Source organism: Adiantum capillus-veneris, chromosome 12 (assembly GCF_014529385.1).
Source record: "Adiantum capillus-veneris isolate H3 chromosome 12, ASM1452938v2, whole genome shotgun sequence".
Classification (NCBI taxonomy): Eukaryota; Viridiplantae; Streptophyta; class Polypodiopsida; order Polypodiales; family Pteridaceae; genus Adiantum; species Adiantum capillus-veneris.
This window is the reverse complement of record NC_140942.1, coordinates 102,153,030-102,166,888: the sequence shown is the minus strand read 5'-3', so window position 1 is coordinate 102,166,888 and position 13,859 is coordinate 102,153,030.

Sequence of the window (13,859 nt, the reverse complement as noted above, 5' to 3'; positions counted from 1 at the left end):
CAGGTTTGGCAGGTTTGTTAGAATCTATTAGTTTTGAAATTTGTGGATTTTTTGTTGGATTTGCTAAGATATGTAATGTGCAGGTGTTAGTAGACCTGTTAGAGCCGGTGTAAATCTGTAATGTGCTCTTGCTCTGTGAGTAGAATGAGTACTGTGTGAGTGAGCAGTTTTGTTGTGTTAATTAGTGTAGACAGTGAGCAGTAAAGTAGACAATGAAGATTGACTATCTGTGAGTGTGAAATTTTGTGTTAGACATAGTTTGAGCAGAGGTAATTAGTGTTAATTAACTGTGTTAGTTGTGTGTTATGTGCAAGGAGGTTAGGTAGAGCTATGTGTTAGGTGCAAGGAGGTTAGGTAGAGCTGCTAGGAGCTATTGTGTACACGTGTGAGCTCGACGCCCACGCACAGCATTATCCACAAAAAAACAAAAAATTGAAAAAAGTTTTTTAAATAAATAAATAAATTCTCGAGATAATTTTGACTAAAAGGAAAACTCAAAAGAAAAACAAAAATTAAAAAGTCTCACTTTAAAAGGAAGGGATCGGGATCTTCCCCCAAGCCCAAGCCCAAGCTTGGAGCCCAAGCACAAGCCTCAGTCCTCAGTCCTCAGTCTTATGATATACTATACATGCTACTTAATATATAAATACTAGGACCTCAAGTGAAGGGAGGGCATGTGGGACAAGTTCCTCAATCCCTCCATCATCCCCTTCACACTCACCCTTTGGACTTACTAATTCTAGCCCTCTCCCCACCTAGGAAAAGACTAGTTTTAGGATTCCAAGGGCTTCACATAATTGAATCCAGGGTTGTAAAGCATCGCACATCCCTCTAGCCAAGATGCTCGTTTTGAGCTATCACATGCCATATTCCGTGGTTTGGTTAAAGAAAGGGACCAAAAATAACAAAAAATCTGGGTTGTAAACACCTAAAAAACTAGGTGAGCGGCCTTCACGGGCACTCACCAATACTCCTAGAGTGTTGAGTGCTACTGAATTAGCAACCACTAAGGGTTGACCCATAGAGAGCCACATTGAATTTAGTTCAAAGGACACCCCTAGCACCTCAATCCTAGATGGAGCGTTCCTAAATGAGAACTGGGAGTATGAACTACAAACAAAAACTCTAACCGACCTATACATAGATCATACCTATCACGTGGGTTTGGTCGTGTGCTAGAGGACCAACACATAGAAATTTTCTCTGTTTAGGAAGGCACTCATTATTCCTCCACCTTAGGCTCTAGGCCCTTGGCTAGAACCCAAGGTAGTACCACTTAGGACCCACATGTTGCGTCTAGTGACTCTTCCTCTGACCACGACATCATGGAGGGTTACCCGATGCCTAGTCCCGATAGTTCAAGCCAAGACATGCATGCCATGGGTCCATGATCGAGGGCGAGCGTACTTAGCCACTTGAAGGAAAATTTTAGTTGAACCACTCGCTCCAAACATGGAGCTAACGATGTAAATGAGGGGGGTGGGGAAGTAAATTCACCATTTAGGACCAACGTAGACCCCATCCTCCTGGAGAGTGTACAAGTGAATACTCCATTCATTGCACCCCCTGACTCTTCAGATCTATTCCCCTCCGAGGTTATATTACCGGATGGTAAAAACCTTGCCGAAGTGCAAGAGGTTGAGCGATATATCATTGCAGCTAGGGAAAAGGAAATTGAGAGCCTACGCAAGGCGGAGCAATAGAGAGAGCTTAAGGCAAAGGCCCCTATGTTAGCATCCATGCTAGTCGAACAATTGAGTGCTCCTAAATTAGCAACCACTAAGGGTTGACCCATAGAGAGCCACATTGCATCTAGTTCAAAGGACACCCCTAGCACCTCAATCCTAGATGGAGCGTTCCTAAATGAGAACTGGAGTATGAACTACAAACAAAAACTCTAACCGACCTATACATAGGTCACACCTATCACGTGGGTTGGTCAGATGTCCTACAATCCACAACAGGTGTTACTAGCGTAGAGGATCAACAACAAAGAGTTTGTGATGTCATCCATAGGGTTATTGAGTTGGAGAGGCTAAACAAAGGGATCCACATGCCTTCAATGGGTCTCATGAGATTCTTGGATACAGGAAAGTCTAAGCAACCAACTTTATCGCAAATGGAGACTCCCTTGGTAAGTTCGATGGATCCTCCATATGTTATTTCTCCAAGGGTCTCTGTATAATCTGAGCACACAAGTGATAGCTTTACCTTTCCAAGTCTAGCTCATCTCTCTCTTGATGACACCACGGCTACCATGCCTACCCCAATGATAGGCATGACAAAAAACACGCCATGGACCTCATTTGTTAGTCACAGCACCACTACATGGTAGCCCAATGCCTCCAATGTTACCTACAAGTGTGTATCATTCATATGCACCTATGGGTCCTCATGCTCATGTAGCTCCTACCCCTCCCATTGTTTCAACAACTTATGCTCCAAAACCACAACATCCAAGCTCTTATTTCAATGGGACTATACTGGCTAGCATTAGCATGTCACATCCGATGTCTGATATGCCTAGGGCCACACATATGAACTTTGGGCCACCACATCGTACCCAACTTGGAACCCAAGGGCTTCATATACAACAAGCTCAATGCCAACCCCCATTCCACATGCAGTCTCGAGAGCACATTTCCCCACTATACCTACTCACTTAGGTGACTTGGCAACTTTTGCTCAAGCTATTGGTCGATCCATTGCAGAAAATATGCGTAACATGCCGAATAGAGAGCCTAAAAGTAAGGTAGTGCAAATAGCCAAGCTCACACAAAAATTTAGTGGGGACGGGAATGTGAGAAAGCATATCAAATTTTTGGAACAAATATGCGATTCCCTAGGAGAACACAATGACTTGCATAAGAGTAATGAGCCTAACCTTAAGTGGGAAGGCTGGGGATTGGTATAAGGGTGGAAGAAAAAACAATTTATCCTACTCTTAGGAGACTGTTCTTGAAAGAATACATATGAGAGGGAGTGCTTTGGGGTGTAGCATCTCAGCTCCAGAAATCCCAACGAGAGGAAGGAGAGTCCATGAGAGACTTTATTAGTCACTTGAAGCATTTGAATTCTTGTTGTAATCCAAATGAGCGCTTCATTAATAATCAATTGCTTGATAGATTCATTAGGGGAGTACGACATTAGGATATCTACAATGGTCTAGTCATTAGAGGTATCACCACTTGAGAAGCAATCACCACCAATGCAATTCAATTGGAGGATAATTTAATGATTCAATGAGAAAGAGAGTCTATTGAGCCTAAATCTACTAGCTCGCAAGCATCGGGGCATCAGCTAATGATCCTAAAGCCTATTGCTAAGGAGCCAAAGATATTTGAGATGACTTTAGCAGATCTCACCAAGGCCATTCAAAAAAGTCTTAGAGACAATCATGCTCCACAAAACAATCATATGTATCCAAGAAGGGAGCAACAATGGTTGTCAGTTTACTATGGTCCGCATAGTACCAGTGAATGCCCTACTTTTAGAGTAAAATTTAATGGGAATTGCAATGTTTGTGGGAGGCATGGTCATCAAGCTAAGGATTGCATAGTATTTAAATGCATGATAGACAATAGACCAACCTTAGCATGGACGGATACACCTCAAGGGACTGCATTGATGTCGGCCCCACCTCTTGAACAAACATCACAACACAAGGTCGCTAGGGCCCAAAATGTTGTTCAAACAACACCATTACCACATCCAGTGCTAAGACCACAACCACCACATTCAAGAATCACTTATGTGAATCAAGTGGGTTGTAAGACATCTATTGTTGGTTTGGAAGGCTGTGAGGAAGATATAGACTCTAATATTGCCTATGGAATTGATGCACTTGAAGAAAGTCCACAATACTACATGGAGGACTAATGGGGACAAGTCAAACATGTTTATCAAGTAGTTGGTCTTGCAAGAGGCCAAAATATCCCTGCCAAGAGACCACCTCTTTAATGCTATGAGTGTGGAGGTACACATCGTGTAGTGGAATTTCCTATTAGATTACAAAATAATGCCACATTGATGCAAACCAATCAAGCAAGCACATGTACAATGCCGAGACTCATGTGTAATCAATGTGGCATAGATCATTTGATTGCCCAATGTCCAAATAATCCCAATGCACCAAAGATAACACCATTGAATTTAATTGAGGTTATTGAGGAGCCAACACAAAGTACGAATGTGGTACCAGTAATTGTACTCACACGATCGATGCTACCAAAATTATGTTCTTGAAGAAAGAGACACAACATCAATTGACCAATCTCAAAAGAAGAAGACAAAAGAAAAAGATCGCAAAAAGCAGCGAAGTCAGACCCCAGTTCAAGGACTAACATGGGGACTGGTGATGACCCCATATATATGAACAACGTTGAAGAGGATTCTGATTCAGGTGAAACCATGGAGACTGAAACGACCACTAGGAAAGAAGCAAACAAGAAATATGGTCATGAGCCACAATGGCTAGGACCCAAGAAGAAGATAGGAACTTACCCAAACCCTACAGAGTAGGTCGAGCAAGACAAGCAATTAATGAGTTTGGTAGAAGAGACCCAAAGGGATTTAGATCCAGCACTTGGGCATATCCAAATTATAGACACAATGTTCCCTATGCAAAAACAGCCTCACAAAGTCTATAGACCACTAGCCATACCTAGTGTCATCCAAGAAGAAAGTGACTTTAAGTCATGGGAAAGTGGGCGTAGTCCCTTCTTGTTGGAGAGAATGTTTATAGAGGGATTACTTGATCCTACCGAAGAAATGGAGATCCCATCTTCTCCACGTCAAGGGACTGAAGCCCAAAAGGTATCGTTAAATATTGCCAAATTGATGGATTTCATGGCTTTAGAAGTTAGAACCACCATCATGTCCAAACTATATGGAGACCCCGAGCTATTCTTAGCTCTTTGAGCTTTCCTCAATGGAGAACTGAAAGTCGGGCTACCACAATTTTCAGTGATGGATGGAGCTAGGGAGATGCGAATGGAGGAGGAACAACTAGATCCACAACCCAACCTAGATGAGAACTCTGTTGTTGAAATACCTGTTAACAAGTTGGGACAATACTTTGAAGGTGATGAATCCAATGTAACCATATCAATCACTACCAAGGGATTAACTATAAAGGGAATCCTTGATGGTGGCACTGGGGTTAGCATTGTGACTAAAAATTGTTGGGAAACTATGGGAAGACCTCACCTTGGGACCACAAACATAGTGGTAAAGATGGCCAATGGGACTATTGTTAAACCTATTGGGATGCTAGAAGATCTTAATATCAAGGTCTTTTGACACCAAATAAGGAATACCTTCATTATTATGGATTTTTCCAAGCACACTATGTCATCTAAGATGATCTTAGGACGTCCTGTCATAAGGGAAGCAAAAATGGTGCATGAATCGTCTAAAAACCATGTCTACTTGCAGTTCAAAGATTCTCTCATTCGAGTTGATCTTGTAACTGGTCTGGCACATCCTCTAGGAATTGACTCTGAAGATGAAGAATCTGAGTTAAATCTTGGTGCAAATGTGGGGACAAACCATTCAAGGCACAGTGGTACCCTAGATGACAATCTATCCAGGAGAGAAAAAGACACAAGTAGCGATTCATCTAGTGACTCTTCACTAGTAATCAAAAATTAGACAAGAAGAGTAAGAGATATAAGAGGCACCGATATCGAGCAAATGTGCGTGCTAGAATAAATAAAAAGAAATCTACCGTAGAATGGCTTAATTATATAGGGGCATCTAATGTTCCATTGAAGTTGGTAGATAACTAGGGTGAATACCTTCAAAGCGTTATGTGGTGTAGTCCACAACCCATTGACATCACACGGCTAGAGGCTATAGAGAAGCCAAAGTTGATCCCTATTGTAAGGTCACGACAAAATCGAGAGTTAGCTCAACAACAAAAGGAAACGGAAGACAAATCACAGTCCACAGAGCAACAAGACCCCACAGAATTACACCCTACATCTGATCATTTCAAATCGTACACCACAGAGGAACGTAAGGTTTTGTATACAAAGGCACAGAGGACACCTATCGATGGAAGTAATGGAGTCTATGATGGTCCAGTGATAGTTAAGAAAATAGAGTTAGCAGACCCTGGTGAGGTGTCCAAACCTGTTTTCATTGCCCAAGATCTGACAGAGACTGAGGAGGATGTACTTAAAGAACTTCTCAAGGAATTCAAAGATATATTTGCTTGGACATATCATGATATGAAAGGTGCTCCACCTTCCGTGCTGCAACACACAATTCCCATGAATAGCATGGCTAAACCAATCCAGCAACGACCCTACCCAATGAATCCTAAGTATGCAAAGATTGTTAAAGAAGAGGTTGAAAAGCTTGTCAAATGTGGATTCATATATCCTATTGAGCACTCAGAATGGGTGTCTCCAGTATCTATTGTGCCAAAAAAGAATAAAAAATCCAGAGTGTGAGTGGATCTCAAGAAGGTCAATGCCGCCACTAGGAGGGACCATTACCCCTTGCCATATTCAAAACATGTGCTTGAAAGAGTTACAGGAAAGGAAGCTTATAGCTTTTTAGATGGATACTCTGGATACAATCAAACCATAATTGCACTAGAGGACCAAGCTAAAACGGAAAATTTGGAGTGTTTGCATTTCAGTTATAGCTTTTGGCTCAACCAATGCCCCTGCTACCTTCCAAAGATTGATAAACACTGCTTTTGGAGAATATTTGAGGGAGTTTTGTGAAGCTTTCTTAGATGACCTTTGTGTTTGTTCCTCTTGGAAGGAACATCTATCATGTTTATGAAAAGTGTTTGAAAAGTGCAGATTGTATCACTTCTCCTTAAACCCTTTCAAATGCAAATTTTGAGTTAAACATGGAGTCGTTTTAGGCCATATAGTGTCCAAAAATGGGATTTCCACATATGAGAGAAAAATTAAATCCATTGTTGATTTTCCATCATCTACAAACTATAAAGGAGTTCAAAGGTTCATGGGTCATGTTGGTTATTACCGGCGGTTTATTTTAAACTTTGTCGAGATAGATCACCCATTGTACAAGCTTCTTATTGAGTTCCACTGGATCGCAGAGTGTGACCATACTTATGAGTCATTGAAAAAGACCTTGACAAGTGCTCCCATTTTACGAGTACCCGATTGGAATATAATTTTTAATGTGCATATTGATGCATAGAACTTTGCTACTAGGTGTGTTCTAGCTCAACCGCGAGAACATAAATTGGACTACCCCATTAGCTTTGCAAGTCATCAATTAAATGATGTTGAGAGAAACTACACTACTATAGAGCGGGAAGGTTTAACCATGATTTACGCAATGAAAAAATTTTGCTACTACCTAGTTTGTTTTCTATATTGACCATCAAGCATAGTTGTATCTAGTAAATAAACCTTATACCACGAGAAGAATTACACAATGGTTGTTAATTCTTCTTGAGTTTGATTTTATTGTTGTGGTGAGACCCGGTAAAAGACATGTCATGGTGGATCATTTGTCTCACATACCCAATGGTGAAGAACCTACTGGAATTGATGGTGAATTGCCGTGAAGACCATACCTGAATGGAGTGAGAAGATTGTGAACTTTCTAGTTAATGGTTTTCCACCCAAAAAGCTTCGTAAGGATATAGCTCGAAAATTGTTAAAAGAATGTGAACCTTATTCTCTAATTGCAAGAACTCTATACAAGCTATATAGCCGGAGGACATTTCTCCCGGGAGCTAACTAATTAAAAGCTATTGCAATCAGGCTATTGGTGGCCTACCTTATTCTAGGATGCATAATTTTTTGCAAAAGGGTGTGATGAATGCCAATGTAACAAGATCACACAACGAAAGGATAACATACCCTTACATCATGTTAAAGTGGCTCAACCATTTAAAAAGTGGGGTTTAGACTTTGTATGCCCAATAAGTCCGGCAGCTCGTAACACTCAATCTCGAGATATTATCATGCCACTGACTATGTGACAAAGTGGGCGGAAGCCACGGCGACACGCAAGGCTGATGCAAGGTCAACTGCCAAGTTTCTCTTTGAGAACGTTATTACAAGATTTGGTTGTTCCTTTGAAATTGTGAGTGACAATGGTACTCATTTTATAAATGGAGTGATAAAGAAACTCACAACAAACTTCATGGTAGCTCACCATAAGTCTACACCTTATTACCCACAAGCAAATGGCCAAGCTGAGAACACTAACAAGACCTTAATTTATATCTTGACCAAAACAATGGAAGCTCATTGCATAGATTGGGATTTGAATCTGACATCATCTCTATGGGCTTACCGTACTTCTTACAAAGTGTTGTACACCATTCAAAATGGTATATGGCCAAGAAGCAGTTATGCCATGGGAGTTTGTAATTCCTAGTCTACGGGTAGCTTCACAAGAAGATTGGGATGGTAACCATTTAGTTGAGCGTTTATATATCCTTGAGAGGCTAGACGAAGAAAGGAAATTGGTTGTGCAAAATGCACTTGTGAAGAAAGATAGGAGAAAGAAATGATTTGACCGTCATCTAAAGAACAAGGATATTAATTTTGGTGATAAAGTCCTTATGTATGGAGTGCAAAATGAGAAGAAAAAGTTGAAATATGCGAGAAAATGACCATATAGAGTATGAAAAATCACCCCACAAGGTACCATTTTTGTGGAACCTCTTGATGGAGTTGAAACCATTGGATTCCTCAATGGGAGAAAATTTAAAAGATACTATAATCCTTTAAGCCAAGAGGAGCTACGTGCCATCCATCAGAAAAAGGCAGCCAAGGCACAAGCAAAATTGAAGAAGATATAAGCTCAAGTTGAGGCTAAGGAGCGACAACAACGCATAAGACGCCAACGAGAGGCCAACCTTGGAGTTACACATGCATTCCACGTTGAAATAGAGGATGATTGGTTGGACTCTGACACACCTCTACGATACCCTATTGAGCTAAATGGTGCCTACGGAAAAGTATTATATAACGCCTTATTGGACACGGGTGCTAAATATAATTTTTTGTCATATGGAGTGTGGTGTCAGTTAAGAAATCCATCTCTATCTGAGAGTACTATCCAAGTCAAGGGTGTCAACAAGAAAAAAACTACGATTTTTGGAATCTGGCACACTTCTGTCAGTTATGACAACGGGGTTGTAGCTCAAGAATTTTTGTTCATGCCTATTGGAACTATGGAAGGCAATATAAACCTAGGACGCATGTGGATGATAGCAACCAAATGCACTATTGATTGGGGGACTGGGAGTGTCACAACACAGAAACCAACTCTTAGCCCTTCCACTCAAGCGATAGTCCCTGACAAATCGCCTCCCGAGAAAATACAACCCAAAACAGTGCATGTCCAGGAGGTTGAACCATATGTCCCTATAGCCCAACTCTCTAGCGCTTCAACTTCTGTGGTTGAAACAAAGCTTGAGACACACAATACCCATCCTAATATAACAAATAAAACATACAAATGGGTCCCTAAAGCTTCTTTAGCGCCAATTTTTTATGCTAAAAAACAGGAACCTTGTAATAAACGCCCCACCCGCTCCAAGAAATGTAAGAAAACATTGTGTTGGATTCCTAAGAAAGTATTGGAAGGCCAAGTCTACTGTCAAGGAAATTATCAAATCTCAGTGCCAAAAGGTAAATTGTGTTCTTAACTGTCACCTGACCCATGTGAGTCAAATCCTGTAATGATAAAGCCGATTGGAGATCGTGGGAAGGGAAAGGTCACAGAACACTATACACATGATCTGGAGCTAGTATGGGTACCAAAGCAAGAAAGGCTTGTTTCGCTCAACTCAAAAATAGAAAAAACAAATGAAGCTTCTTGCTCTTCATGTAGTTCATATAGGAAAATAGAAGCTTCGACACAACCTCCACCTACCATTGTACATATCCATACAAACAAGAAAGAATTTAGCACCTCCCATTGTGACTTCACCACCTACAACAACGTTGCAAATAAAATCATGGGAGAGTAACCTTACCACCCTTGCATCTAGATGAAATGCCTAGGGCGATCAACAACAATTGGTCAAAGTCTTCACCCATGTCAACTTGGAACAATTGGTTTCAAAAAGGTGACGACATCGTTCCAAAAGGTATGATCTACCCAAGGAAGGGGGGAGTGTTTTTTGACATCCATCATTTACTTGCTCCTCTCTTAACCTTCCTTCTGACCTCTCAATCTTCCAATATGAGGGAATGTATATAGATAGCCCTATACTCAACAAAAACAAAACTTTAAAAAGTAAAAGAGCAAGAGCCACCAAACAAAAACCTGGAAACCTACAAGTTTTAGTACATGACCCAAAATCATGAAAACACATTATGCACAAGAAAACGACCTTTTGACATGACCCTTATAATATTTGCACACTAAATATCATCTATCTATACGTACAGATATGGCTAGTATGCTAGAGTCATCCACTCCTACCTTGGGTGAGAGATACCTCTTTACTTTTCACAAGTGTTTCACATAGTCTACCCGATGCTTGCATGTGAATGGGATTTGGTAGATACGCTAGCATGTGAGAGGAAATTCGAGGAGTTAGAATAATTGATACGTCTCTTGACCACGACTAATCCATACTTAGTAGAGGAAGTCTCTCGGATTTCACAAGCATACCCTCTTGACCAAGATGACTATAGATGCTGATAGCCGTTTTTCGGCTCCGTTTTTCGGCTCTCTGTAATTGCCATAGTGAGTTATCTCACCCTATCAAATCACTCAAACACTGTGGTTACCCTCACCCTTTCACTGTATATAGGTGCGTGTGAGTTAGGGGACTTTTCCCATATCTCCGTACTGAAATAAAAAACCCTCAATTAGCTAGTCATTGGGCTAGTTGAGCCAAAAAAATAAAAATATAAAAAATATAAGTATATTATGGCCCATGCGTATGTAAATATTTCTTTGTATATAGGGCCTAAATAAAAGATTTTTTCATAATTATTTTGGTATTTATTTAAATATTTCTACCTAGGTGTGTGTTATTTATGCTCTGTACATTGCCTCATCATTACCACAATTTTTCTTACCATTTTTCATACTCTTTATTCCATATAGAAATATTTTCATGTAAGCTTCTCTTATATTTGGTGTAACTCCACCCCAACAAAAATCCAAAAAAACTAGTTTTATTTATGTGTATATTTTTTCACTATTGTGATTTTTTCCTTCCTACATCTATTTTGTTTTTTTTCTAAAAAATTAGAACACCAAAAATATTTATCTTTTTATGGTAGCCTCATAATGAGAGAGATTTATTTTGACCCCTTTATATTTTTTTCACTTATATTATTTATATTTGACATGTACATATTTTTTAGACCCCTCAATATTTGATTTTCTTAGTTGTACTATTCACTTATATCATGATCTCAACAATATCTTCAATTATAGACCTACCAAATAAGGTCAAGGGTAGGTGGCATGCATACATGCACTATGGAGGGCTCACTCTTGGAGGTATTCAAAAGAATCATCCAAAGAAGGACCCCACAAGGACCTTGTGCAGTGGAAAAAAACGGTCGGTTTTGCTGAATTTTTAAAGTTCACTTGCTCTCCGAATTTGAAAAGGTGATACAAACAAAAGTTGTAGCTCGTGGGCTGAACTTTTGCCTCAAATTTTTTCATACTTTTTTGAGCTACGATCTGTGAGCTATGATTTTATTAGTGGACCCCAGTTTTCCCATGCTATGCAGCAACACTCTCTCTTCCACTTTATCATTTTCCTCTTTCACACACACTTCTCCACTCATCATCCCCACCTCTCTCACCACTCCTCTCTACACCCTACTCACCTTCTCCTCAACCTTGAAGAATAAGAGAAACCATGGTGAACTCATACCTCCCACACACAATTCCATTCAAAATTGACCACCTAGTCTCATTTTTCCTCCTCCAAATTATCCATATCTATCAAAGAACCACAAAATTCAGCCTCTTCTCTTAAAAGACAGCATCATGGTGGTTGATTACTCAGCTTCAATTACCTTGTCTCTCAAGGAAGGTCAAGAGTGGAGAAAAAATGTACCGTCAAATCTAGTGGACCGTCAACAAGCGTCAAAATTGGCCCTACTCAAGACACTTGGAGCATCAACCTTGTAAGAAATCCACCTTTTCTTACCTCTTAAGAGTTTTTCTTCCTTATTTGTATCCTACATGGATACTCCCATTGTAAATATCCAATTCCATTTGTAAATTAATACTAACTCTACTAACACTAACCCACTATGAAAAGTCCTATCACCTCCATTTCTCTCCTCTCTCTTTCCCCACCAACTTCTTGATAATTCCAAGCAAAAGAAATTAGATAAATTGCTGAAAATCTAACCCAACCATGGTTAGAGGAGTAACCCTAGCCTTCAAAATTGCTATAAAAGGAGGGTGTAGCTAGCACAAAAGGGGGGAGAAGAAAGAGCACTATGCTATAGCTTGAGAAGCCAAGCTCAACCTCTTGAGAAGGAGCTCTTGAGTGGAATCTCATTGGCATTAGGCATATGTATGTGTTGTATTAGGGGTGATTAGCAAGGGAACTCTATGCCATTGTAAGAGAGAGTGATCATTAAATTGAGAGTAGGAAATCTATCATTTCTCCTACTAGAGTAAGCCCAACATTTGCTGAATCAAGGAGGGTGAATTTGGACTAAGCATGGATACCTTGTCTTCCTTCCAACGTGAAGTCATGGACAATAATGATGTGTAAGTGTCTTGGTGTTTTATTTAAGTTCTTGATAGCTTGTCTCCGGGTATTGTTATCAATTTAGCCATAAATCCCACATGCTGTAAGAGGGCGACAGGGTGGAGAGGACTCCCCTGGCCTTAAGACAGTGATTGGGGTGGCTTTTTTCTTGTGATGTGTTGTGGTGTAATTTACTCAGGCTATGTTGAACAAATACTAATCTCACTTTGATTGGTCATGACAGATTTGTAAGAAGGCATTAGTGCAACAAGCACCCCCTTCTCTCTCTTTCTTACATATATATATTTATGTTTGCTTGATCATTAACGATGCACTTCAAAGCAGCCCGAGCACCATCTCTCTCTCTCTCTCTCTCTCTCTCTCTCTCTCTCTCTCTCTCTCTCTCTCTCTCTCTCTCTCTCTCTCTCGTGTTTTAGTGTGTGAGAGTGTTCCATTGGTGTTAGGGTTAGTGTAAATTCCTTGCTTGTTTGTGGGTTGCTCTAATGATTCTCCTCTTTTGCGTCCTAGTTCGCTCTTAAACTAGGTGGTGCCCCTTGTGTAGTTGGGATTTGGCTGGGGGTTTGTTGTTTTGGTTTGTGTTGTATTGTGCCCCAGCCCCATTGAGCAGCACGGGAGCCTTGAAGGGTGTCTAGAGGTTGCTCTTCTTGTTGCCCGCCCCGGACCGCCTCAAATTGGTGCCCCCACGAAGGAAAGGCTTGTGTATGTTTTGTGAAGGCTCAACCTTTAGCATAATCAAGTAGCTTGCATGAATCACGAGAATTTTTATGATCCCTTCATTCCCATTGCAAGGCAAAAGGTACACATAATTGTTAGTACTAAGTTGCAATTTCAGCGAGTAATTCGTAGAATTTTAGGCCCTCTTAGGTTGGTAGAGATAAACGCATCAGTAAATCCTTTTATTTTGCCTCTCATTAGGTACGACCTTAGTTTGGACGTCTATATTTTTGTTTTGTTTTAAGAATTAGGTCATGCATAGACCATGGATAATGGCCCAGGAATACAGGTTTTTCCCTTTCATTTCACTCCACACATTAGAGTAAACATTGCAATTAGTAGAAAAATCCATTTTCAACAACGTATGGTATTCATGTTTGGTGCCCAAAGAGTAGGAGAAATTCTCGCATCACCAAACCCTGTCATTCTACCT